The sequence below is a fragment of the Aquarana catesbeiana genome, linkage group LG07 (genome assembly GCF_042186555.1).
Source record: "Aquarana catesbeiana isolate 2022-GZ linkage group LG07, ASM4218655v1, whole genome shotgun sequence".
Classification (NCBI taxonomy): Eukaryota; Metazoa; Chordata; class Amphibia; order Anura; family Ranidae; genus Aquarana; species Aquarana catesbeiana.
The window spans coordinates 142,580,569-142,607,318 of NC_133330.1; the positions used below are offsets into that span (position 1 = coordinate 142,580,569).

General features: G+C 41.9%; 1 long non-coding RNA gene across 1 annotated transcript in view; it reads left to right on the forward strand.

The window, feature by feature from the left end:
* Nucleotides 1–26,750, forward strand: part of LOC141103285 (uncharacterized) — a 66,010-nt gene that overhangs the window by 19,702 nt on the left and 19,558 nt on the right. Inside the window, exons 2-4 of the long non-coding RNA XR_012235288.1 lie at nucleotides 2,712–2,837; nucleotides 2,917–2,961; nucleotides 13,153–13,209. This is a non-coding gene — a long non-coding RNA (uncharacterized lncRNA). The remainder of the gene's footprint in view (nucleotides 1–2,711; nucleotides 2,838–2,916; nucleotides 2,962–13,152; nucleotides 13,210–26,750) is intronic.

A 26,750-nucleotide genomic window follows, 5' to 3' on the forward strand; every position in this document is an offset into this window, starting at 1 on the left:
ATAAGAGGGAGCACAATCTGGTCCAGGAATCCCAGAGATCAAGAGCAGCAGCAGATGACATAGATGTCCCCAGACTGTGGTACTACAACAGCCTGCGTCTTCTGTCAGACCAGACTGAAGCCAGGTCATCACTTTCTTCTATTCCCTGCAGCCTTCCCTCCACGCTGCCTGCACCCTTCCCTGCAGCTTTCCCTGCAGCCTTCCTTGTAGGCTGTGGCTCTGGTGGTTGAGTTGTGGCAGGAGGAAAAGGAGGGTGAGGAGGAGGAGGGGCTGACTCATTTATTTGGGTGTTGGCAGTTAGTTCGCCGTTCAGCCCCTTGTGTATAGTATCAGCAAAAAGTTTTTCACAAATGAGGCGTTGGCCCCACTCCATGTGAAACAGCCTGCTGGCTAAATAACACCCATAGGCCTCTTCAGCTCTGGGGGGGCTTTTCAGAAAATTTGTTGCCTCTCTCATTAGGCGCAGTGATGCCTCCTGTGTCACTGTCCCCCTTCCTGGCCCTTTTTGTAGGAAGGCGTAGGGGAGCCACTTGTGATTGTGTCAGGCTCCTACTGGGCCTGGCCAACTCCTGCCTGACACTGGGCCCAGTCTCCTCCTGGATGACACTGGGCCTGGCCTCCTCCTGGATGACACAGGGTACTGCCTCCTCCTGGCTGTCCCTGGGCCTGACCACCTCCTGCCTGCCACTTTCCCCACTTTCCTCCTGGCTGACCTCATCCTGTGTATAAAAAAGGGACATAGTTTTATATTTTTGTTTTTGGTTCATCAATGACACACAATTTTCTTCTCATCACTTGCAAATTAAATGTTAATACATATATTAATAAGAGTATTGAAATCTGACACCATCGTTTTTTTAAAGCAGGTGAAAAACATTTTTGGCCACTACTCTCAATTGATATGTATACATCATTTTGAGGATAAAATTCTTAATCAATTATAACATCTAGTTAACATCATTAAAATATTAGGACACTAAATATTTATAAAATTAATTTACCTGACTCCAGATGGTCACATCCGGTTCTTCCAGGATGGAAGACACAGCTTGGTCCTCATCAGCCTCTGCTGGGGTGCATGGAAGGGTGCATGGAAAGGTAGAGGGAAGGGTGGAGGAAAGGGTTGAAAGTGATGCCCTGGCTTCAGTCTGGTCATCAAGAAAATGTAGTTTATTGTAGTACCACAGCCTGGGTAGATATACATCATCTGCTGATGCTCCTGATCTCAGGGAATTCTGGATCTTGTTATGCTCCCTCTTATACATATTTCTCAAGATCCCAATTTTCTGTAACAAAATCACCATGGTTGCTTCTGGGATGAACATCTGGACAAATGTCAGAAGTCTCTCCAGCGTTGACTTCCTTACGTGTTTTAGGTAATATTGAGGGTGTTTCACCTCCCACAAAAATTCAGGCTCTTTAAATTTTGCATTCATGTTTTCTGTAAAAGATAAAGACACAAGACAAAAACATTATTGTTTCAGCTAAACCCTCATCATCTTATCCCAACATAGGCCTCATTAATCTGTAAAAAATTAAAATTAAAAATTCAAATTACCTTCGTTTATGGCATTCCAGTCCTCTATCATCTACGCACAGAACGTACGTACGACACAATACGTAATAACCTTTTTTTTACACTGCGCATGCGTGAAACTCCGCCTGCTTTGCCCGCCCTGGACGTTCTTCTTTTAAGCATATTTTCAGCCCCCTTGTCTCTACGCACAGAACGTATGTACGACACATTCGTAATAACTATTTTTTGACACTGCGCATGTGTGAAACTCCGCCTGCGTCGCCCACCTCTGACGTTCTATTTTAACGCATATTCTCCGCCCTTGTCTCTACGCACAGAATGTACGTACGACACATGCGTAATACCTCTTTTTTTTACACTGCGCATGGGTGAAACTCCGCCTGCGTCGCCTGCTCCTGACGTTCTTTTTTACCGAATATCCTCTGCCCTTTCTCTCTACGGTGCGTAATGGGAGGAACAATGACGGAGACACATCAGGTGTGTACTACCTCAGGTAGCGACGAAAGCCCAGAGCCCGGAACGTCCCGATCTGGGAAGCAGAGATTTAAGGCCTCCAATATGGCCTTTAAAGAGATGGTGGAGATGGTGGCAATTTTAAGAAAAAATGACTATGATGGGAAGTATGGACCGTACACCCGGCCTAATTTCCGAAAAGCAAAAAATAATGGAGAAGGTGGTGAAGACATTGCATCTTACTTTTGGGGTACGGCGCTCGAAAGATCAGATTCGAAAAAGATGGTCCGACCTCAAACTCCGGGAGCCGGATCAGTACAGACGGATCCATAAAGTGCTTAAAAAAGAAAGTACTTGTCTTGTGTTCATATTTTGTTTATTACCTTGTATACTGCTCCATGTGCTTTTCTTTAACGTATGAGTTTAGATCGTTTAAAATGATCTTACTAAACATCGTTACATATATACTCACACCTATATCTTTATATATCTAGATATATATCTATATAGATATGTATATTTTATATATAGATAGATAGATAGATAGATATGTCTCTCTATATATATATCTAGATATTTCAAACTAATTTTTATTATGTCTTCAACTAGGAACTCTGCCCAAACAGACAATTTGTACACCACTTCACTACAATGTTTAAGATTACTATTCCTGGACTCAAACATCTGTGTGCTAAGTATATCTTTTGTTTCATTCACATAGGGGAGAAAAAACTCAGACAAGATGAACCCAGTGACCCCTGACCGCAACACCCGAATTGGAAAATCAGCCCAAGCCCCACAGACGAAGTTGAAGAAGGAGAGGTGGGCGACATAGGCACCCCACCAGGTGAGTGTCTGACACACCATCTTACGGTAATCTATGTACGGCTGCATATTTTTCAATACATTTTTAACATCTATTTTAGGTGATCTGTTTGTGCAAGAATCAAGCACCAACGCCACCCCACCAGGTGAGTGTCTGACACACCAGCTTATGGTAAGGTAATCTATGTATCGCTGCATATTTCTGCACATCTTTTTTTACTTCAATTTTAGGTCTGGTTGAACCTTTTAGCACAGACAGTGCACAACGCCTAATTGGTCAGATAATGGCCTGGAATGGGGATATTGATTTAATGCGTAATCGGCTGGAACATATGCAGCAGGAAATGAAGAACATGATCGATGTTTTGGGTAGAATATAAATGCCCTTTTTCACCCAAAAAAAACATTGATCATGTTCTTCATTTCCTTGTTTGCTGACCCCATTCTGGGCCTTTTCTTTTTTCTTTTTAAAAATATAGAGGCCTGTTTGTAAAAAAATAAAAATAAAATAAAAATATTTGAGGCCTGTTTGTTTTTCAAAAAAAAAAAAAAAATATATAGAGGCCTGTTTGTTTTTTTAAATAAAAATACAAAAAAATATATAGAGGCCTGTTTGTAAAATATAAAAATAAAAATTTTAAGATTGAGGCCTGTTTGTTAAAACCCAAAAATATAAAATAATGTAAAAAAATAAAACATAATTCTATTGTTAAAAACTTCTAAATATATATATATTTTTGACAATCAACATTTTTTACAAACGCACAAGTGAATGTGCACAGATTATTAAAAAATCTGTTAAGTAATGAACAAGATGTGTGGCTTCTTCTTTCAATGCTCAATATCAGTTTGTTAAGTTATTAGTTATTTACAGTGACAATTGTGCTTATTTACTAAAGGAAAATACACTTGGCACTACAAGTGCTCTAGGATAACCTAGGAGAAAGCCAAAAAGAAAGGCAAGCAATAAATATAATTCAAGATTTGATCTGATCAAGATTTTTTATTGTAAAAAATTAAATATTCTGTGGCATTGCAATGGCCCCCCTACCCATAAAATAATCTACATATTGATCCGAACTTGATGGGCACTTTGGGGGGCCAAGCCAGTACGGACAGTATCCAGGCCCGTCAGAGGATTGTCACTAATAAGTCCGGCCTCAGGCCCAACTGGTAAAATATAATTGGTGGAATGTTTTTTCAAAAAGTTGTGCAGGATGCAGCACGCTAGTATAATGTAACCCAGTTTGTATTCCGCCATGTTTATAGATGTCTGAAACGGGCGGAACCGGCTGGCCAGAATCCCAAAGCATTCTCCACAACTCTTCTCGCTCTGGCCAGCCGGAAATTAAAAACCCTCCTCTCCGGGGTGAGGGTCCTTTGGGGGAATGGCCTCATGAGGTGCTTGCTCAGACCGAAGGCTTCATCTGCTATGAAGACAAAGGGGAGTCCTTCCACATTATCCGCATCAGTTGGCAATCCCAGGCCACCACTCTGGAGATGCTGGTAGAACTCTGGGCAAATACTCCTCCATCTGACATCCGGCCATTCTTCCCCACGTCCACATACAGAAAGTCATATTGTGCCGACACCACCGCCATTAACCACTTGCCAACCGCCTCACGCATATATACGTGAGCAGAATGGCACGGGCAGGCAAAATCACGTACCCATACGTGATTGCCTCCCCCCGGTGCCAGCGGCAGTCGGCATTTGGCTAGGAGCGATGAGAGACGAGGGGGAGACCATCCGATTGTGGCCCCCCCTTCGCGATCGCTCCCAGCCAATGAGGAACATCCCCTGCCTGTGTATAGTACACACAGGCAGAGGATGTGATGTCATCTCTCCTCGGCTCGGCAGTTTCCGTTCTAGCGCCGAGGAGAGAAGACATGTAAGTGCACCAGCACACACACACACAGTAGAACATGCCAGACACACAAAACACCCCCGATCGCCCCCCGATCCCCCCCAATCACCCCTCCCCCCTCCCTGTAACACTGACACCAAGCAGTATTTTTTTTTTTTTTTCTGATTACTGCAGGGTGTCAGTTTGTGACAGTTACTGTGGTAGGACAGTGAGTGTTACCCCCCTTTAGGTCTAGGGTACCCCCCTAACCCCCTCTAATAAAGTTTTAACCCCTTGATCACCCCCTGTCACCAGTGTCGCTAAGTGATCATTTTTCTGATCGCTGTATTAGTGTCACTGGTGACGCTAGTTAGGAACGTAAATATTTAGGTTCGCCGTCAGCATTTTATAGCGACAGGGACCCCCATATACTATCTAATGAATGTTTTAACCCCTTGATTGCCCCCTAGTTACCTTTCACCACTGATCACCGTATAACCGTTACGGGTGACGCTGGTTAGTTCGTTTATTTTTCATAGTGTCAGGGCACCCGCCGTTTATTACCCAATAAAGGTTTAGCCCCCTGATCGCCCGGCGGTGATATGCGCCGCCCCAGGCAGCGTAAGATTAGCGCCAGTACCGCTAACACCCACGCACGCAGCATACGCCTCCCTTAGTGGTATACTATCTGAACGCATCAATATCTGATCCGATCAGATCTATACTAGCGTCCCCAGCAGTTTAGGGTTCCCAAAAACGAAGTGTTAGCGGGATCAGCCCAGATACCCGCTAGCACCTGCGTTTTGCCCCTCCGCCCGGCCCAGCCCACCCAAGTGCAGTATCGATCGATCACTGTCACTTACAAAACGCTAAAAGCATAACTGCAGCGTTCGCAGAGTCAGGCCTGATCCCTGCAATCGCTAACAGTTTTTTTGGTAGCGTTTTGGTGAACTGGCAAGCACCAGCCCCAGGCAGCGTCAGGTTAGCGCCAGTCGCGCTAACATCCACGCACACACCGTACACCTTCCTTAGTGGTATAGTATCTGAACGCATCAATATCTGATCCGATCAGATCTATACTAGTGTCCCCAGCAGTTTAGGGTTCCCAAAAACGCAGTGTTAGCGGGATCAGCCCAGATACCTGCTAGCACCTGCGCTTTGCCCCTCCGCCCAGCCCAGCCCACCCAAGTGCAGTATCGATCGATCACTGTCACTTACAAAACACTAAACACATAACTGCAGCGTTCGCAGAGTCAGGCCTGATCCCTGCGATCGCTAACAGTTTTTTTGGTAGCGTTTTGGTGAACTGGCAAGCACCAGCGGCCTAGTACACCCCGGTCATAGTCAAACCAGCACTGCAGTAACACTTGGTGACGTGGCGAGTCCCATAAGTGCAGTTCAAGCTGGTGAGGTGGCAAGCACAAGTAGTGTCCCGCTGCCACCAAAAAGACAAACACAGGCCGTCGTGCCCATAGTGCCCTTCCTGCTGCATTCGCCAATCCTAATTGGGAACCGACCACTTCTGCAGCGCCCATACTTCCCCCATTCACATCCCCAACCAAATGCAGTCGGCTGCATGAGAGGCATTTTCTTTATGTCCTCCCGAATACCCCTACCCAACGAACTCCCCCAAAAAAGATGTTGTGTCTGCAGCAAGCGCGGATATAGGCGTGACACCCGCTATTATTGTCCCTCCTGTCCTGACAATCCTGGTCTTTGCATTGGTGAATGTTTTGAACGCTACCATTCACTAGTTGAGTATTAGCGTAGGGTACAGCATTGCACAGACTAGGCACACTTTCACAGGGTCTCCCAAGATGCCATCACACTTTGAGAGACCCGAACCTGGAACCGGTTACAGTTATAAAAGTTAGTTACAAAAAAAAGTGTAAAAAAACAAAAAAACAAAAAAAAAAACACATACAAAAATATAAAATAAAAAAAAATAGTTGTCGTTTTATTGTTCTCTCTCTCTCTATTCTCTCTCTACTGTTCTGCTCTTTTTTACTGTATTCTATTCTACAATGTTTTATTGTTATTATGTTTTATCATGTTTGTTTTTCAGGTCTGCAATTTTTTATACTTTACCGTTTACTGTGCTATATTGTTAACCATTTTTTTGTCTTCAGGTACGCCATTCACGACTTTGAGTGGTTATACCAGAATGATGCCTGCAGGTTTAGGTATCATCTTGGTATCATTCTTTTCAGCCAGCGGTTGGCTTTCATGTAAAAGCAATCCTAGCGGCTAATTAGCCTCTAGACTGCTTTTACAAGCAGTGGGAGGGAATGTCCCCCCCCCATCTTCCGTGTTTTTCTCTGGCTCTCCTGTCTCAACAGGGAACCTGAGAATGCAGCCGGTGATTCAGCCAGCTGACCATAGAGCTGATCAGAGACCAGAGTGGCTCCAAACATCTCTATGGCCTAAGAAACCGGAAGCTACGAGCATTTTATGACTTAGATTTTGCCGGATGTAAACAGCGCCATTGGGAAATTGGGAAAGCATTTTATCACACCGATCTTGGTGTGGTCAGATGCTTTGAGGGCAGAGGAAAAATCTAGGGTCTAATAGACCCCAATTTTTTCAAAAAAGAGTACCTGTCACCACCTATTGCTATGATAGGGGATATTTACATTCCCTGAGATAACAATAAAAATGATTTAAAAAAAAAAATATGAAAGGAACAGTTTAAAAATAAGATAAAAAAGCAAAAAAATAATAAAGGAAAAAAAAAAAAAAAAGCACCCCTGTCCCCCCTGCTCTCGCGCTAAGGCGAACGCAAGCGTCGGTCTGGCGTCAAATGTAAACAGCAATTGCACCATGCATGTGAGGTATCACCGCAAAGGTCAGATCGAGGGCAGTAATTTTAGCAGTAGACCTCCTCTGTAAATCTAAAGTGGTAACCTGTAAAGGCTTTTAAAGGCTTTTAAAAATGTATTTAGTTTGTCGCCACTGCACGTTTGTGTGCAATTTTAAAGCATGTCATGTTTGGTATCCATGTACTCGGCCTAAGGTCATATTTTTTATTTCATCAAACATTTGGGCAATATAGTGTGTTTTAGTGTGTTTTCCCCAAAAAATGCGTTTGAAAAATCGCTGCGCAAATACTGTGTGAAAAAAAAAAATGAAACACCCACCATTTTAATCTGTAGGGCATTTGCTTTAAAAAAATATATAATGTGTGGGGGTTCAAAGTAATTTTCTTGCAAAAAAAAATAATTTTTTCATGTAATCAAAAAGTGTCAGAAAGGGCTTTGTATTCAAGTGGTTAGAAGAGTGGGTTATGTGTGACATAAGCTTCTAAATGTTGTGCATAAAATGCCAGGACAGTTCAAAACCCCCCCAAATGACCCCATTTTGGAAAGTAGACACCCCAAGCTATTTGCTGAGAGGCATGTCGAGTCCATGGAATATTTTATATTGTGACACAAGTTGCGGGAAAGAGACAATTTTTTTTTTTTTTTTTTTGCACAAAGTTGTCACTAAATGATATATTGCTCAAATATGCCATGGGAATATGTGAAATTACACCCCAAAATACATTCTGCTGCTTCTCCTGAGTACGGGGATACCACATGTGTGGGACTTTTTGGGAGCCTAGCCGCGCACGGGACCCCGAAAACCAAGCACCGCCTTCAGGCTTTCTAAGGGCGTAAATTTTTGATTTCACTCTTCACTGCCTATCAGTTTCGGAGGCCATGGAATGCCCAGGTGGCAACCCCCCCCCCCCCCAAATGACCCCATTTTGGAAAGTAGACATCCTAAGCTATTTGCTGAGAGGTATAGTGAGTATTTTGCAGACCTCACTTTTTGTCACAAAGTTTTGAAAATTGAAAAAAGAAGAAAAAAAAAATTTTTTCTTGTCTTTCTTTATTTTCAAAAACAAATGAGAGCTGCAAAATACTCACCATGCCTCTCAGCAAATAGCTTGGGGTGTCTACTTTCCAAAATGGGGTCATTTGGGGGGGTTTGTGCCACCTGGGCATTCCATGGCCTCCGAAACTGTGATAGGCAGTGAAGAGTGAAATCAAAAATTCACGCCCTTAGAAATCCTGAAGGCAGTGATTGGTTTTCGGGGCCCCGTACGCGGCTAGGCTCCTAAAAAGTCCCACACATGTGGTATCCCCATACTCAGGAGAAGCAGCTAAATGTATTTTGGGGTGCAATTCCACATATGCCCATGGCCTGTGTGAGCAATATATCATTTAGTGACAACTTTGTGCAAAAAAAAAAAAAAAAAAATTTGTCACTTTCCCGCAACTTGTGTCAAAATATAAAACATTCCATGGACTCACCATGCCTCAAAGCAAATAGCTTGGGGTGTCTACTTTCCAAAATGGGGTCATTTGGGGGGGTTTATGCCATCTGGGCATTTTATGGCATTCAAAACTGTGATAGGTAGTGAGGAGTAAAATCAAAAATGTACGCCCTTAGAAATCCTAAAGGCAGTGATTGGTTTTCGGGGCCCCGTACGCGGCTAGGCTCCCAAAAAGTCCCACACATGTGGTATCCCCATACTCAGGAGAAGCAGCTAAATGTATTTTGGGGTGCAATTCCACATATGCCCATGGCCTGTGTGAGCAATATATCATTTAGTGACAACTTTTTGTAATTTTTTTTTTTTTTTTTTTGTCATTATTCAATCACTTGGGAGAAAAAAAATTAATATTCAATGGGCTCAACATGCCTCTCAGCAATTTCCTTGGGGTGTCTACTTTCCAAAATGGGGTCATTTGTGGGGGTTTTGTACTGCCCTGCCATTTTAGCACCTCAAGAAACGACATAGGCAGTCATAAATTAAAGGCTGTGTAAATTCCAGAAAATGTACCCTAGTTTGTAGGCGCTATAACTTTTGCGCAAACCAATACACTTATTGACATTTTTTTTACCAAAGACATGTGGCCGAATACATTTTGGCCTAAATGTACGACTAAAATTGAGTTTATTGGATTTTTTTTAGAACAAAAAGTAGAAAATATCAATTTTTTTCAAAATGTTTGGTCTTTTTCCGTGTATAGCGCAAAAAATAAAAACGGCATAGGTGATCAAATACCATCAAAAGAAAGCTCTATTTGTGGGAAGAAAAGGACGCAAATTTTGTTTGGGTACAGCATTGCATGACCGCGCAATTAGCAGTTAAAGCGACGCAGTGCCAAATTGTAAAAAGTGCTCTGGTCAGGAAGGGGGTAAATCCTTCCGGGGCTGAAGTGGTTAAGACAATACTATGGAACCCCTTATAATTAAAATAGTATGACCCCGAATGGGGTGGTGGCATGATGTGGACGTGTTTCCCATCTATAGCCCCTCCACAGTTGGGAAAGTCCCAACGGGTGGCAAAATGGGATGCCACAGTCTGCCATTCCTGTGGCGTTGAAGGAAACTGGGGAATCAAACAAGAAAACAAAAATCAGTAATTTGGAAAAGAACATTGCAAGAACATTACTCTTAAAACATTATTGCCCAGCATCAGTATAACATTAATAGTTGAAATATTATTTAATAAATAATATCTAAAGGCCCACTTATCAGATTGCTCACCCCTTCTGATGGCACATTGTAAAATTTTAGGGGGGGTGAAATTATAAATCAAGTTTAAGGACACGCGGGGTTTGATTTACTAAAGGCTACAAGACTGTGCACTTTGAAAAGTGCAGTTGTTGCACTCTGGAAGTGCAGTTGCTCCAGAGCTTAGTAAATGAGGTAAGGTAAAGGCTTCATTTGCAAGGAGTACACAATCGCATGCAAGGGCAATTAATCCCAAAACTTTGTGGCTTGCACATGATTGGATGATGGAAATCAGCAGAGCTTCTGCTCATTTACTAAAGCCCTGGAGAAAATGCACTTGCAGAGTGCAAATGCATTTTGCAAAGTGCAACATATATTTGCTTTTTGCTAATCAACACCACAGAACATTATACCAAATTATTGGGGGGGGGGGATTGTAAAACGAGTTAATGACACACACGCTATTTGGATGGATTTTAGGGGGGGGGATTGTAAACCGAGTTGACACACACACTATTTGGATGGATTTCAGGGGGGGGATTGTAAATCAAGTTGACACACACTATTTGGATGGATTTTAGAGAGGAGGGGATTGTAAATCGAGTTAATGACACACACACTATTTGGATGGATTTTAGGGGAAAATAAGTACAATGCAGCTGACAAAATACATTCAAAGTGAGTAGACTAGGTGGATATGGGCCCAGCATTGCATGCTGAGGAGATTAGTGAAGGCAAATATGCATGCAGGACAAAAAAGAGCATTAAAAGATTACAGCATGCATGAGGACAAAAAGGGGACATTCACACTATATTGCAATGATGGTAAGTAGTGTTTGAGTAAAGAAATACATTACATTATCAAACATTAAATAAAATAACATGTGATGCTAATAAAGGATAACCTTCTTAACTTAATATAGTCCTTCTGCAGGACCTGAATGATGGCAGAACAGGTCTCCGGGATAATGATCCCCAGAGCCTGGGGGGAGATGCCTGTCGAGAACTTAAGGTCCTGCAGGCTTCTCCCCATCGCCAAGTAATGCAACGTGGCGACTAGCCTCTGCTCTGGAGTGATGGCTTGCCTCATGCAGGTATCCTGCCTGCTGATATAAGGGGTGAGCAAAGCCAACAAATGGTCAAAAACGGGGTTCGTCATCCGGAGAAAGTTCCTGAAATCCTCAGGATTATTCTCACGGATCTCACGGAGCAATGGCATGTGACAGAATTGGTCACGCTGGAGCAACCGATTCTTCGTCCATGAACTGCTCCTCGCCCTGTTCATGGACTGGTCTTGGGCTGAAGAATGAACTACAGCACCAAGCACATACAATGCACGAGCTCTACGACGAGTATGTACACGTAACATGGCTTCAAAACGGTTGGCTGGTCAGAACGCACTTAACAGAACGCACTGAAGAACAGCAAGGCCTGTGAAGAGCGACCTGAAAATCAGCAATGAGCGGACAATAAAACACTGATTGCTCAATGCGAACTGACCACATGCACTGAAAAGCAGATACAAACCTCACAAGCACAGACTGAACAACAGTTAAAACGAACTGAAAAATACGAGTCTCACAATCGCGAATCGTCTCTCACCAAACTTCTACTAACACGAGATAAACACGAGATTAGCAGAAGGAGCCCAAAGGGTGTCGTGCGGGCTATTCAACTTCCGTTTTATAGTCTCGTCGGACTTGGTGTACGTCACCGTGTACTAGGCTGTCAGACTTTTGTGTGATCGTATGTAGGCAAGTCTGTTCATTAGAAGGTCCAGCAAAAGTCAGTCGAAAGTCTGTCGGATGGGCTGTCGGACTTTTGCAGTCAAAGTCGACCATGTGTACGCGGCATTAGAGTATAGGCTTTTAAAATAGACTCCTAGCAAAGAGCTGAACATCTCTGATAGTGTCAAAGACGTTCAGATCTGAATCTGGGCAAAAATTTAGTCCCTTGGAAAGAAAAGCAGTTTGTGCTGGTAATAGTGCGTAGTTGGATAGATTTATGACACTGAGGGTGTCACTATTCTCTGATACTTCCTCAGCACCCCCAGAGCTGGCTATGTATCGTGTGAGTGTTCTGAGCGGTGTACTAAAAAATTATCATCGTGTGTAGTAGTAGTGGTAAGTGTGTCATGAGCATGAGACGCACCCATGTGAATAGAAGTAAATAAGCCATCACCCATAGGCCCTTCCGGGCGAAAACTTGGTACACCACATGGATTACCTTTACCCAGATCAAGATGAGTTCCAGCAGTAGAAGGTGTAGAATGTTGCTGTGATGGTATGGGTTCAACCAGATGTTTCTTTGGTGCTAGATCATCACCGGAACGTGAACGTTTGGTTTTATGACTTTTTCTGTAAGTACATTGATAGTTCTGTGAAAAGGAAGAAGAAGCTGATGAATTCAAAGTTGGGTTAGTGTCAGGGCTGGGCTCAGCCCTTCCTTCTCTGAGTTGGCCGCTCAGCTGTCGGCTAATTGCAGCTCCTATCTCTCCACAGTTAATCAGCTGTTGATGATATCCTGCTTGTCAGTCCTGCCTACTTAAGCCGTCTAGTCCAGTGGAACTTTGCCTTCACCTTAGTCAACATCACAGAGACGTTCTCCTGCAATTCCTGTTAAAAGACTTGCTTGGCTGACATCCCTTCTGGCTCCAGATCCTGCTTACTGTTTTACTACGCTCATCTTGTAATGGAAATTTGTAAGTTCTGTATATAATTGTATTCTATTTTGTATGTATTGCACACTGCCCTCACTGTGCACACAGCACTAATAATGTTTTCAGTACATGTTTAAATTCTTTCAAGTCCTGATTAGAATTAGTCTGCCTATGTAGCGCCCCTTATTACCATAAACGTACAATTGTAATATTAATGTGATACCTACGTAATCATGTGTATAAAAACCTTCAATTGCATCATAATAAAGCAGAACAGTTATTTGGAAAGATGCTGAGCGTATCTTTTGTGTCTGTTCCCTACTGCAGTATCCGAAACGAGGAGCTTGAGATGATCCGGGAATTTCTGATAATCAGCCGGCTGAGGTAAGCCTTTTGCTTACATTTGAGTTATGAGACTTCCTTGATCGATAAGGCATTTTGGGACAAAGGGTACCTATTTTACTCCCCTTAATCGAACTGTATTGATTGGTGGTTATATGTTATGTTGTCCCTGTCTATTGTCCATCAGAGTGTTATAGATAAGAAAGGGAAGAATATTGCTGTTCACAGGTATATGTAGTACATCTGCTAGATAAAGTAGTTTAGAGGCAAGAGGGTATAGGCAAATGTAGAGAAGACTGGCCAGCCATTATGGGCATTAAATTAAGTAAGGGAATGAAGGGTAAGAGACCCTCAAAAATGCCCAGCGTAAGAGGAGCGCTATATATGAACTGAAGGTGCGGTTCCGCCTATACCGAGCCCCTAGATTAATGGTTAAAGTGGACAGGGATCCACAATGGGTAACTGGGTTACCACCAAAGTCCACAGGGACTAAGAATCATGCAGAGTAAACAGCTAGAGAAACAGCTATCTATGTGAGCAGGATGGATCAAGGGTAACAATAACACTAGACAGGGACATTTTCATGTTAAGTTGTGGGATGAATTTGGGGTCAGGCACTACAACTAGTAAAGTCAGAAACAGAAATGAGAATTAAAACAGAATACTTTATATGTTGTCAGAGAGAGAAGATGGGATGAGCACTCTGGCTGCCCGTCTGATCATAGAAGCTAGATATAAAGGATGTCTGAACAAAATAAAAGAAAATGAGAGAATGATATGCATGTGTAGTGTACAAATGGGAAAAAGTAAGCGATTTAAGAGAAATATATTTGTGTATGTGTGAATGCTGGGAGCTTTAGTTCTATCCCTTGTGTGTGTCATATACGCAGATGTGACCCCCTCCTTTGTGCTCTCATGAAAGAATGTGGCTGGGATGAGAGGTCAGTGATAAGCTGAAAGGACACCATGCCAATTTCAGTTTTTTAGACAAAACATTTATAACAAAATGTGCCGGGTTAACAAATCTAATGATAAATAATGTGATCACAATTATTTTGAATCTGTTTTCCAAACATGGTAAAATGAAGGTTACATTTAACCGTGTATAACACAAATTTGAATATCCTTTGATAGTGGAAACAGTGCATTTAAAAAAGGGAAATTAAGTAAAATTAAGTAATAATGAGTATTCATTTCTAAAATGAGTTTAACAATTTTATTAATAATATAGATATATTGAAACTGGTTTAGACAACCTTTGGTTGGAAATGAAATCCAGGTTATTGGGGAAATTTGTAAAAATGGGATTAGTTTAGATTAAGATAACAACAATTTTGTAATTTTACATTTACACAATAAGCCCTTATTGAGAGAAAAAAAGATTAAGATGAGGTTGTTATTTGAAATACAGCTGCCATAATATTTAACAAAGCCAAGATGGATGGGATACATAAGAAGTTTTTCTACAAAAATGAAATTTTAAGGTTCTTGATGATAACTTGATGTGCGGTCCATGATGTGAGAGTTATAATAAATACAATTTAAATATAACAGACCCATCACATCAAGTCCACACACCCTGTTAGGATAGATGCCACCTGCAGCCAGTTGTTTTATAGTTTTTGATGCTTTCTGGTCCATCATACAGATTGTTGGTCCTTTTGTTTTTATTTATTTTTATTTTTGAAATCCAAAACAGAATGTGTGGATTGTGAAATGATGTGCCCCTTTGCCTTGTAAGTACAGTGGTATAAGCAGAAGAATATTTTGGATTTATGGACATCTCTCCATGACCGCAGGGTATTGTTATCATTTATTATAATATTGCCAGGAAAAAGTTGTCTTTTAAAACATGAAACTGGAGTTCTTACACAAACAGAATGATAGAAATCAAGCCATTGGAATATATTTATGCAAGCTGGACCCAGCAATGAAGGGTTCATCCCGATATATCAGAGTTGTAGCTTTATGCAAAGGTGCTATTAGACAAAGTTAGACATTATTTTGGTCAAATATTTAATTTTTAATGGTCCCACATTCTGCGCAGCAAATATACAGCTAACTAAATGTTTGTCTAATGAAAGGTTTAAAATATGAGTTTGTTTATGTACAAATCTAAAAATGAAAAATGCGTACATTTGATTTCAGCCACCTTATTGCCTCTATTGGAGGAAGCTGGAGACAAAGGAAGACACGTATTAAATTGATGACGTAGGAATCAGCTGCTGTGAGCCCAGTGCAGGACACACTCCCTGAAGACCCAGATATTACATTTTTTGTAGATTTGAGTATGCAGTAGATCACTCAGAAGGATACTCTATATGCTGACTTGGTTAAATTGATGATAGGCAACTCCTATCCTCATATTGATTAGTGGTTCCAAATTAATAACTACTGCAGTAGGGAACAGACACAAAAGATACGCTCAGCATTTTTCCAAATTACTGTTCTGCTTTATTATGACGCAATTGAAGGTTTTTATACACATGATTACATAGGCATCACATTAATATTACAATTGTACTTTTATGGTAACAAGGGGCGTTACATAGGCAGGCTAATTCTAATCAGGACTCGAAAGAATGTAAACGTGTACTGAAAACATTATTAGTGCTGTGTGTACAGTGAGGACAATGTGCAATACACACAAAATAGAATACAATTATATACAGAACTTCTAAATTTCCATTACAGTCTCCCCTCTTTTGATCAATATTTTGATCACTAACCATACCTGCTATCACCTTTAACCTGGAACCTCCACACGCTTAGGTGAAGGCAGTCCTGGCCAAAGAGGCAAAAAACTCCATTGTGGAGAAAATAATAGCTGAGCAACTTTTTCATTACAAAATGACTTTTCATTGTGAAAAACAAATGATTAATGATTAATAAGACATATTTACATAGTACTGGCTGTACACTCCTCTGGCCAGAATGACCTTCTAGCTGAATTGTGGGCATGCTGACTTATCAGCATATGTAAACAAAGACAATTCTACATAAAATGATAAATATGACTTCAACATGGCTAAACTACTTTTCAAATATATATATCCCTTACAATGAAAGTATTAAAGTAATTGAATCAAAAAGTACCCTAGACTGTGATCACAAGAGGGAAACAAATCAAACACAGAGATTTCTTTAATTTAGTTATTTTTGCAGTGTCTGGTGTGGATCCAGGCGACTTTTCCTTCAAGTTTTGCAAAAACTGTACATGAAATAGATGCTGTATTGAGTCTCCAAACATTTCCTTATATATAAATGTCTCTTAACAATCCAAAAGTCACCTGGCTTTAGTTTTAGATCCTTCCAAACTTTTAGGATCTGGAATTGGGGAGAAAACCCATAAATGAGTTTGTCAAAAACCTTAAAAGATCAGGAACATTCTCTGTGAGATCCGAATGGAGGACTTCAGCTGCTGAGACAAAATATAAGCAAGTGAGTAACACACTCCCAAACCAAATCCCATAGGGAGAGAGTCCAACATTCCCCTTAGGGGCTTGATAAAATATAAGATAACGTTCAGGCAAAAGTTTTCTAGTTTCTTACTCTACTTTGTCCGCTACATTGTAGACAGTAGGGAGTGTAAAAATAAAACCTCAAAACTTCTAGTAAGGGCTCCACTATAAAAATGATTTCCTCTGTTACTCTCTGTACTTTATGCACGCTATATTTACAAACTACTTCTGATAACACTTTTTAATGTGGCCTTTGCAGTAGCATTTGCCACTGGACATCCAAAAAACATGTCCATACAGACAAAATGCATACTCCTAAGATCCTGACTTGGGCATCTGGATATATCTTTTTTGTAATCTCTGGAAGGGATGTTCAGCTTTTGGTAACACCTTTGGTACCAGGTAAAACAAGAAGTGGTATGTTATAAAAACAACTGTGGAGAACCCTGGCTCTATCCCATGCTCATTTACTAAGGCAGCCATAACTGCTTGTGACTGATGGCATGGTCCATGTGTCAACCTGGAGGGCAAAGAGTGGCTGGCAGACATAAATGATCACCTTTTCCAAAGTCCTGTTTCATAAGAAGTTGTCCCCTGTGGACCACTTGTTCTTCTCGTTCTGGGGTCCTTAAAGTTGAATTATTAATCCCAGCTATACTGGGCCAGAACTAGGGTGGAATCTGTGAGTTGCACAGACCCATCAAGTGTCCGGGGCTGTAGTGCAGCATCCTTAGTCACCTGGTCTGCTTCCATGTGTGAAAGTTAATATGGAGAGTACAAAGAAGGGCAACAAAGCTAATAAAGGGTCTGGAGGATCTTAGTTATGAGGAAAGGTTGCGAGCACTGAACTTATTCTCTCTGGAGAAGAGACACTTGAGAGGGGATATGATTTCAATTTACAAATACTGTACTGGTGACCCCACAATAGGGATAAAACTTTTTCGCAGAAGAGAGTTTAATAAGACTTGTGGCCACTCATTACAATTAGAAGAAAAGAGGTTTAACCTTAAACTACGTAGAGGGTTCTTTACTGTAAGAGCAGCAAGGATGTGAAATTCCCTTCCACAGGCGGTGGTCTCAGCGGGGAGCATTGATAGCTTCAAGAAACTATTAGATAATCACGTGAATGACCGCAACATACAGGGATATGTAATGAAATACTGACACATAATCACACACATAGGTTGGACTTGATGGACTTGTGTCTTTTTTCAACCTCACCTACTATGTAACTATGTAAGAACCTGGAAGGCTGAAAACAGCCAATCAAATTAACTTGGCATGCTTGATTGGTTTACCTGCCGAAGTAAAAACAAACTTCTGGCCCTTCAAATGGAACCAAAAGCTCTCTATATCTCGACTATCTATATAAATATACATTCTTTTTATAGCTCACAGGCTTTGCTAAAACATGGAGCTCTGCTTCTTGAGCTGGGGAAAAAGGATCCAATGACTTTGAATACAGAGTATCCTTCTGGGTGATATACTGCATACTCAAATCTACAAAAAATTTAATATCTGGGTCTTCAGGGAGTGTGTCCTGCACTGGGCTCACAGCAGCCGATTCCTACGTCATCAATTTAACACGTGTCTTCCTTTGTCTCCAGCCTCCTCCAATAGAGGCAATAAGGTGGCTAGATTGAAATGTACGCATTTTTCATTGTTAGATTTGTACATAAACAAACTCATATTTTAAACCTTTCATTAGACAAACATTTAGTTAGCTGTATATTTGCTGCGCAGAATGTGGGACCATTACAAATTAAATATTTGACCAAAATAATGTCTAACTTTGTCTAATAGCACCTTTGCATAAAGCTACAGCTCTGATTATATCGGGATAAACCCTTCATTACTGGGTCCAACTTGCATAAATATATTCCAATGGCTTGATTTTTATCATTCTGTTTGTGTAAGAACTCCAGCTTCATGTTTCAAAAGACAACTTTTTCCTGGCAATATTATAATAAATGATAACAATACCCTGCGGTCATGGAGAGATGTCCATAAATCCAAAATATTCTTCTGCTTGTACCATTGTACTTACAAGGCAAAGGGGCACATCATTTCACAATCCACACATTCTGTTTTGGATTTCAAAAATAAAAATAAATAAAAACAAAAGGACCAACAATCTGTATGATGGACCAGAAAGCATCAAAAACTATAAAACAACTGGCTGCTAGTGGCATCCATCCTAACAGGGTGTGTGGACTTGATGTGATGGGTCTGTTATATTTAAGAAAAATGAGGGGAATAACTGCGCTACAGTGAAATACATAAACAATAACAATTATAGCCGAGATTCATCTATGTAACACAAACACAGTGAAATTAAATAAGAAAAAAAGGGGGGTGGAATCGCGCTAAAACAGATTGGTGATCATAAACATCATCACCAAACCAAATATTTAGAACTAAGTGAAGAGTTCCCCTTTAGTGTATACATAATATATAAAACACATGTCAAATGAATAATCAATCCAAAAATAAAATGTTCAAAGTGATAATAAAAAGTCCATGTATAAAAAATAAATCACCCAAGTGATATGAAAGTATCTTAAAAAAGTTCCAAAAAACATAAATTCTTGCTGCGAGAAAAAAAAAGCGTGCTTGCTCCACCACCGTGAAATCAGACTGGCCGCTTACCAGAAACTCATGATCCCCCGTTACAGAGGATCAGAGAAAGCTGTTTGTTAATATTGCTTCGAACCACCACCAATGGATCAGAGACCTTATACCGAGATGGGACATCAAAGACTGCAGGGTCAGGCTAAAGATGTTCACACTGACAGGTACTCAGACATCAGCCCACAGCATTGCACATACGGTCATAAAAGGAAAAAAAAGCTCCATATAGTGTAAAATCATTGACTTTATTGGATAAGTAAAAAGTTAAACTCACATCTTAGTAGACAATAGTAGGCATGTAGTGTAGTCTGGAGCGCCGTCCGGAAGCTCACAGACAGCCCGTCCTACTGGAAACAACAGCAGCAATGGGAGGTGACGAGAACGGCCAGTCTGATTTCACGGTGGTGAGTAAGCATGCTTTTTTCTTCTCACAGCAAGAATTTGTTTTTTGGAACTTTTTTAAGATACTTTCATATCACTTGGGTGATTTATTTTTTATTATCACTTTGAACATTTTATTTTTGGACTGATTATTCATTTGACATGTGTTTTGTATATTATGTATACACTAAAGGGGAACTCTTCACTTAGTTCTAAATATTTGGTTTGGTGATGATGTGTATGATCACCTAGGTGTGGGGCAGGGAAGGAAAGGAAGGGAACGGGAATGAAAGGCTCCTGCAAACAGGTATGGACCGTCCACTGCCAAAAAGGGGATGTGGGGAAATGGCCAGTGATCAGACAGTGAAGTGAAAAAAAGTTGTAAAGTGAAAAAAGGATCAGCCCAAGTGGCTGAAGAGATTAGACGGGAAAAAAGTGATGGGAGAAGGGGGAGGCCAGGAATGTGATGATGTAAGAGTGACAAAGCAGGGTGAACAAACAAATGATAGGTGACAAACAAAAACGTGATGAGTGTGAGTGCTAAAAAGAAAAAGTGTAGTGAGAGCAGTCAGAATTACCTTAAATAAGGAGCAATGATAAAGTGGGAATGCCAGCAACTCTGAAAAATTATAGGCATGACGGCATTGGTAAATGAGTAAGTCAAAATAGCAGATGAAAAATAACCATCATATAAGGTAGCAGGGAATCAGTAGAACACAATATGAAGTTACTCACCAATCAGTCTATACCAATAGTGTGCAAGTGTTCGGTGGCAAGTGGAGGTCGAAATGAACCTCCTCTGCTGCCTAATTTATCTAAGTGCTGATTGGTAATCATTGCTTGCAAGTGCGGACATTAACCCACTCCTTCACTATCCCCCCAGCCAGAGGAAGGGGTGGCGCCAATAGGCGCCTGCTGTGTGACCCCCCCAGTGTTCCGGAGAAAGATTCTTTCAGGGAACACCCAACGCCTCCGCCGCAACTGCGGGGCGCCGTGACGTCATGCGCATAGCATGCTGCGTACGGGATCACTGCGCCCAGAGGGGATCCGGGATGCCACTGGCAGGGAAGAGGAGAGCATCCACAATGGGTGCCGCCACCCGGTGGACGCATCAAGGAGGCGCAGGGCCCTTGCGCCAACCCTCTTACACTGCCAGGAAGGCGAGTGTGACTGGAGCCCGCCCCCCGGGACAGGGACACCGCCTAACGCATCCCAAAACCACCTGAACATCTTCCCACCAGGGGGATGGACAGATGGCGGGAGGCTGTAGGAGGAGAGAGGAGAGGAAGGGGGAAAGGAGAACCATCTACATGTCCTGCTTCATAGACAATAACAGAGATCCATTTCCATACAAATAGTAAAACATCCCTGTTGCTTCTAGAGCATGCACTGTCTGCCAGTCGCTGCTGCCGACAAGCATATATTATTGCATAGATGATAAAACATAACAATTTATTATAATAAACATAAAAATCAAAACGTAAGACACGAACGGTAAACTAGCTTTTCGTTTAAGGAATAATACTCCTATGGGGATGTAGAAATGATTATTGATTATTGAACGGCAGACATAGACTCCTCTCCAGTTTATATCATTAGAATTAAAGAAGAGAAAATGTGACTGGAACATTAAAGGTGATCCAATCTCATTATCATCATCAATACAAATATGGAGCAGGGATATGCCATGGGGAACATTATTTAAACAGATTTCCTCGGGCTGACTTCAGGGCTACATAAAGAAATAGCTGAGACTGAGAACCAATCCCAAATTAGGTATTTCCAGGGTTTCTGTACCAACCCAAAATTCAATGAGGGGTAGAATTCCTCCTGGTGTATAACACCATTGGGTGATGTACTTATCAACATTGGACCAAAATCCAGAGTATATTTGGGATGGATTCCCAGCCCCCACATTATTTGATTCATTTAATGTGTCTTGCCAGAGGAAAACCCCTGCAAGAAGGGAGCAAATGAGATCGATTCGTTTAGGCCTGGAGGAGAGGTGGCCTGTAACTGAAATATCCATCTCTGCTCTTTCTGTAGCAAGGCTTTGTTCCAATCGCTGCCTCTATGAGGGATGTGCATTCTACTGAGAGCCATGAAGGTCACTTTAGGAACTCTATAGTTGTGTGCTGAGATTACATGTCTCCCAATCGGGAGATATGGGTTTCCCACCTGCATACTGTATATGTGTTGGGAGATGCGTTTCCAGAATTCCTGCCTCGTTTTCCCCACATAGTAGGAACCACATTCACATTCCATGAGGTAAACCACTCCGCGTGTGACAGTTTACGAAGTGTGTGGGTGTGAATGTGTTTCCATTGGGGAGGACGGGAGTTTTTTCTTAATGACTGGACAGTAAGAGCAGTATCCACATGGGAAGGAGCCAACTGCGGGGCAGTGTTTGTGTCTAATAGTTTCATTCTTATATGCACTCTGGACCAATCTGTCCTTTAGTGACACTGCTCTTTTGTATGTAATGGCTGGTTGTTCAGAAACAAAGTTTCTCAATTTAGGATCATCTGTGAGGATGCTCCAATGACGTTTAATGATCTTTTTAATGGCTGGATGTTGTCGTGAATATCGCATTATTATGCGAGTGAGACTACACTCAGGACTTTTGGAGGGTTTCTGTTGGAATAACACCTGAGATCTTGGTTGTCTAATTGCTTGATTATAAGCTTTTTTAAGACAAGATCGACTGTATCCCCTTTCTAGTAGTCGGGACTGAAGCTCTCCAGCTTCTTTTTTAAAAAAAAACATAATTTGAACAGTTACGGCGGAGGCGTAGGTATTGCCCATAAAGAATCGAATTTTTGAGTGATGTAGGGTGGAAGCTATCCGCGTGAAGAACCGTGTTTCCGGCGGTTGTTTTCCGGAATAGAGTACTGGATAGTCTCCTTTCCACAGTGACAAGGATGGAAACATCCAAAAACGTGACACTGTGGGTATCATAACTCGCTGTGAACTTGAGGTTTCGGTCATTCAAGTTGATCAAACTTAAAAATTCCAGCAATTTGGCCTCAGATCCCTCCCAGACGACGAAGACGTCGTCCATGTACCTCAGCCACTTGGATATGTGGCTGGTGTACATGACGAGGTCCTCGTCATCTAGGAGGGATTTCTCCCACTCCCCCAGGTACAGGTTGGCATATGAGGGGGCACAACATGTGCCCATAGCCACCTCCTGTACCTGGAGGTAGTGGGAGTTATTGAAGCAGAAGTGGTTGTAGTTCAGTATGTACAGTAGGCCCCTTAGTATAAAATCATTCAATGCTGAGTCATAATGTAGATGTTGCTGAAGAGCCCTCTGTACAGCAGCTAAGCCAAGAGAGTGGGGAATACTGCTGTACAGGGCCTCAACATCAATCGTGACCAACATGGCACCATCTGGTATTTGTAGATCGTTAATTGTAGAAATTGTATTGTGTCCTTGACAAATGATGGCAAGGACACCACGAGAGGTTGGAGATGGGCATCTATAACACGGCTTAGGTTTTCAGATATGGCCCCGTTGCCGGAGACAATGGGGCGGCCTGTCAATTTGGTAGAGTTTTTATGAATCTTGGGCAGACTGTAAAAGGTGGCTATCCTGGGATGTGGAGTCCTAATGAATTCATAAGTGTTCTTAGGGATTGCGCCAGTGAAGAATGCGCAAGCAACCATGTTGTAAAAGATCGAATTATATTGGTTGATACTTAGGACCGAGATTGGTTTGTACCACTCCCTATTCTCAAGGATGTCCAGACACATTGCAGTGTAGTCATCATTGTTCATGACAACTACATTGCCCCCTTTGTCTGAAGGTTTTATTACAACTTTAGAGTTTTTTGCAAGATGGTGGAGAGCTTTGTTTTCATCGAATGATAGATTAAGGGGCTTAGATTTGGAATAAGATAATTTGCATATATCGCGGATGGTCTGCTTCAAAAATACAGCTACATTGGGGTTGATGCTAGAGGAAGGGAATGTAGCAGAGGCCTTTTTAAACATTACCAGCGAATTTGGAATTGACTCGTCAGCCTCCTGCAGTAAGGCATCTAGGTCAATTTGATCGATTAAATCAACTGTATTATTTTCTTCATAAAGAAGGGTTAGATCGCGTAGGGCCTTGCATTCCTTCATAGAATATGCAGGACCCTCCACAGTGTCAAGATGGGGATCATCCTTGGCATGCAAGTATTTCAATAATAGCTTGCGTGCAAAGAGCTGTATGTCTGTAATGATTTCAAAAGTATCGAAATTCTGTTCAGGGCAGAATGTTAGCCCACGAGATAGAAGTTGTGTTCCGCTCGTGTTAGTTTTAGAGAGGATAGATTAATTGCGCTTAAGTGGTTTGTTGAATCCGAACTACGAAGGGGTCCAGGCCCTTGCCTATTTTGTTGGTTTTCGGGGACCCTGGTCCCCGAACCAGGTTTAAAGCCTTTTGTGGAGCTGCTTTGATGGAATTGGACGATGAGCGAGGGTCTTTAGAAGTCTCCTGCGGTAGAGAGGTATCAGTATTGACCGCAGTGATGGGTGCCTGGTCTGTATCAACAGAGGAATTATTGGACATTACAGGATCAAATTGGGCAACATGGGAAACTGATAAAGAATCAATGTCCATTGTCCATTTTTTGGGGTCTTGTTCAGGTGAGTTTCTATGGCTACAATCTCTTTTTTGTTGTTTATTACGTCCTTGACCACGTTGGGAGGTTTTTTGATCGTTCAGGATCAGAGGTAGAGGGGATCCTAGACTTCAAGGTTTTAAGTTGGGTATTTTTCGATTCTTGACGCGAATGGTTATTCAATTGGGTCATATGGGGTGTTCCATCGATAGGCTCATCCCTCCGAAAAGGCATGTTTGTCTCTCCAGAATTGGATTTCTTTGTTCTGTAATAGGTTTTTATTGAAGGCTGATAGCTTCTCATGTAGGAGGGTCTGGGATTCACTGAATAAGGGGTGTTGGGCATAGGGGACCAACGCCTGTTCTAAATTGTTGATTACTATGTCCAAAAGGGCAATCTGCCTATTGTATTCCCTGGATAGGATCGACATCATCTCCCGGGAGCATAATTGGAGATTGGCTTCCCATTCTGCTTTGAACTCCTTGCTTATTGGGTCATCGTTGGGAAAAATTTGGACACGTAGTCCAAAGGGATTGATCTGCTCCTGAATGTATCTACCAAAAGATTTGACGTGCCAAAAGAGGGCAGGCTTTCTTTCAAGTACTTTAGTTAACTTCTGAAATAATGATGAAATGGATAGGGTTTTTTGGTCTCCCTGTTCAAAAGAATTCTCATATTGGGACATCAAAGTCGCCCAATCTTCACCTGTAAATTTACTCATCCTACGTGAGGCAATCAAAACCTTAGTACAGTTGGAATAAAGTCAACAGGACAGATGCCAGAGTTATGGACAAAACATAGGGAATAGTTCACAGTTCATGTCTGTTACTCGAGTGTCAGCAAACAGCGGGGGAAGGGTGTTTAACCACCCAAATTACAAAATGAGAAAAGGGAACACACGGGGGACAACAAATAGCAAGGCTGCGCACCCCATGCGATGCATTAGAAAAAAAAGGAAAAAAAACCCCTGAGTGGGGCTTTAATGCAGCCAATGATGAAAAAGAATAAGATAATCAAATTGATTTATTGGTACAAAGATTATTAAATAGGATCGATGACTTCTGACATTGAAAGTCAAGACATGAACTGTAGTACAAAATTTTTTTTTTTTTTTCCTTAAAAAGCCAGCAACAATATATAGTACAATATATCCAAAGCAACAAGATCAAATTTTACTATTGATGTCCTGACGCATTTCAACCCTGGAGGGTCATCTTCAGAGGACAGATGATTAACAACTGTGGAAATGTAAGCATATATCACAAGATTTTTACAAACCAACAACATACAACTCAATGTGACATTGGCAGTCAAAGAGTGGTAAAAAATATATACATATGATAGTATACAATAAATACATGGCATTTATGTTTGTACATGTTACATCACTGTGTATTGTATATATTTACCAATTAGATTGCTTCTGATGGTTGGCCGTGGTGTGGAGGAGTCAACACCTCCCCCCCTCCTTTTCTCTGTCCACCAGACGGTGAACTGACCCCCCCGGGGAGAGCGAGCGCCGAGTCACCGCACCTTACAAGGGATCACACAGAAACTCCCCTAAAAAAGACCGGAGGAGGAGAGTGAAGCGGCGTCCCGGATCCCCCCTGGGCGCCATGATCACGTACGCAGCACTCTATGCGCATGACATCACAGCGCCCCGCAGTTGGGGCGGAGGCGTCGGGTGTTCCCGGAAAGAATCTTTCTCCGGAATGCTGGGGGGGTCACACAGCAGATGCCTATTGGCGCCACCCCTTCCTCTGGCTGGGGGGATAGTGAAGGAGTGGGTTAATGTCCGCACTTGCAAGCAATGATTACCAATCAGCACTTAGATAAATTAGGCAGCAGAGGAGGTTCATTTCAACCTCCACTTGCCGCCGAACACTCGCACACTATTGGTATAGACTGATTGGTGAGTAACTTCACATTGTGTTCTACTGATTCCCTGCTACCTTATATGATGGTTATTTTTCATCTGCTATTTTGACTTATTCATTTACCAATGCCATCATACCCATAATTTTTCAGAGTTGCTGGCATTCCCACTTTATCATTGCTCCTCATTTAAGGTAATTCTGACTGCTCTCACTACACTTTTTCTTTTTAGCACTCATACTCATCACGTTTTTGTTTGTCACCTATCATTTGTTTGTTCTCCCTGCTGTGTCACTCTTACATCATCACATTCCTGGCCTCCCCCTTCTCCCATCACTTTTTTCCTTCACTTTTTCTCCATCTAATCTCTTCAGCCACTTGGGCTGATCCTTTTTTCACTTTACAACTTTTTTTTCACTTCACTGTCTGATCACTGGCCATTTCCCCACATCCACTTTTTGGCAGTGGACGGTCCATACCTGTTTGCAGGAGCCTTTCATTCCCGTCCCCTTCCTTTCCTTCCCTGCCCCACACCTATCCCCTCACTCGTTTCCCCCCCTTTCGTTTCCCCCCCTTTCCTTCCCCCCTTTCCTCCCCCCCCTTTCCTTCCCCCCCCCTTTCCTTT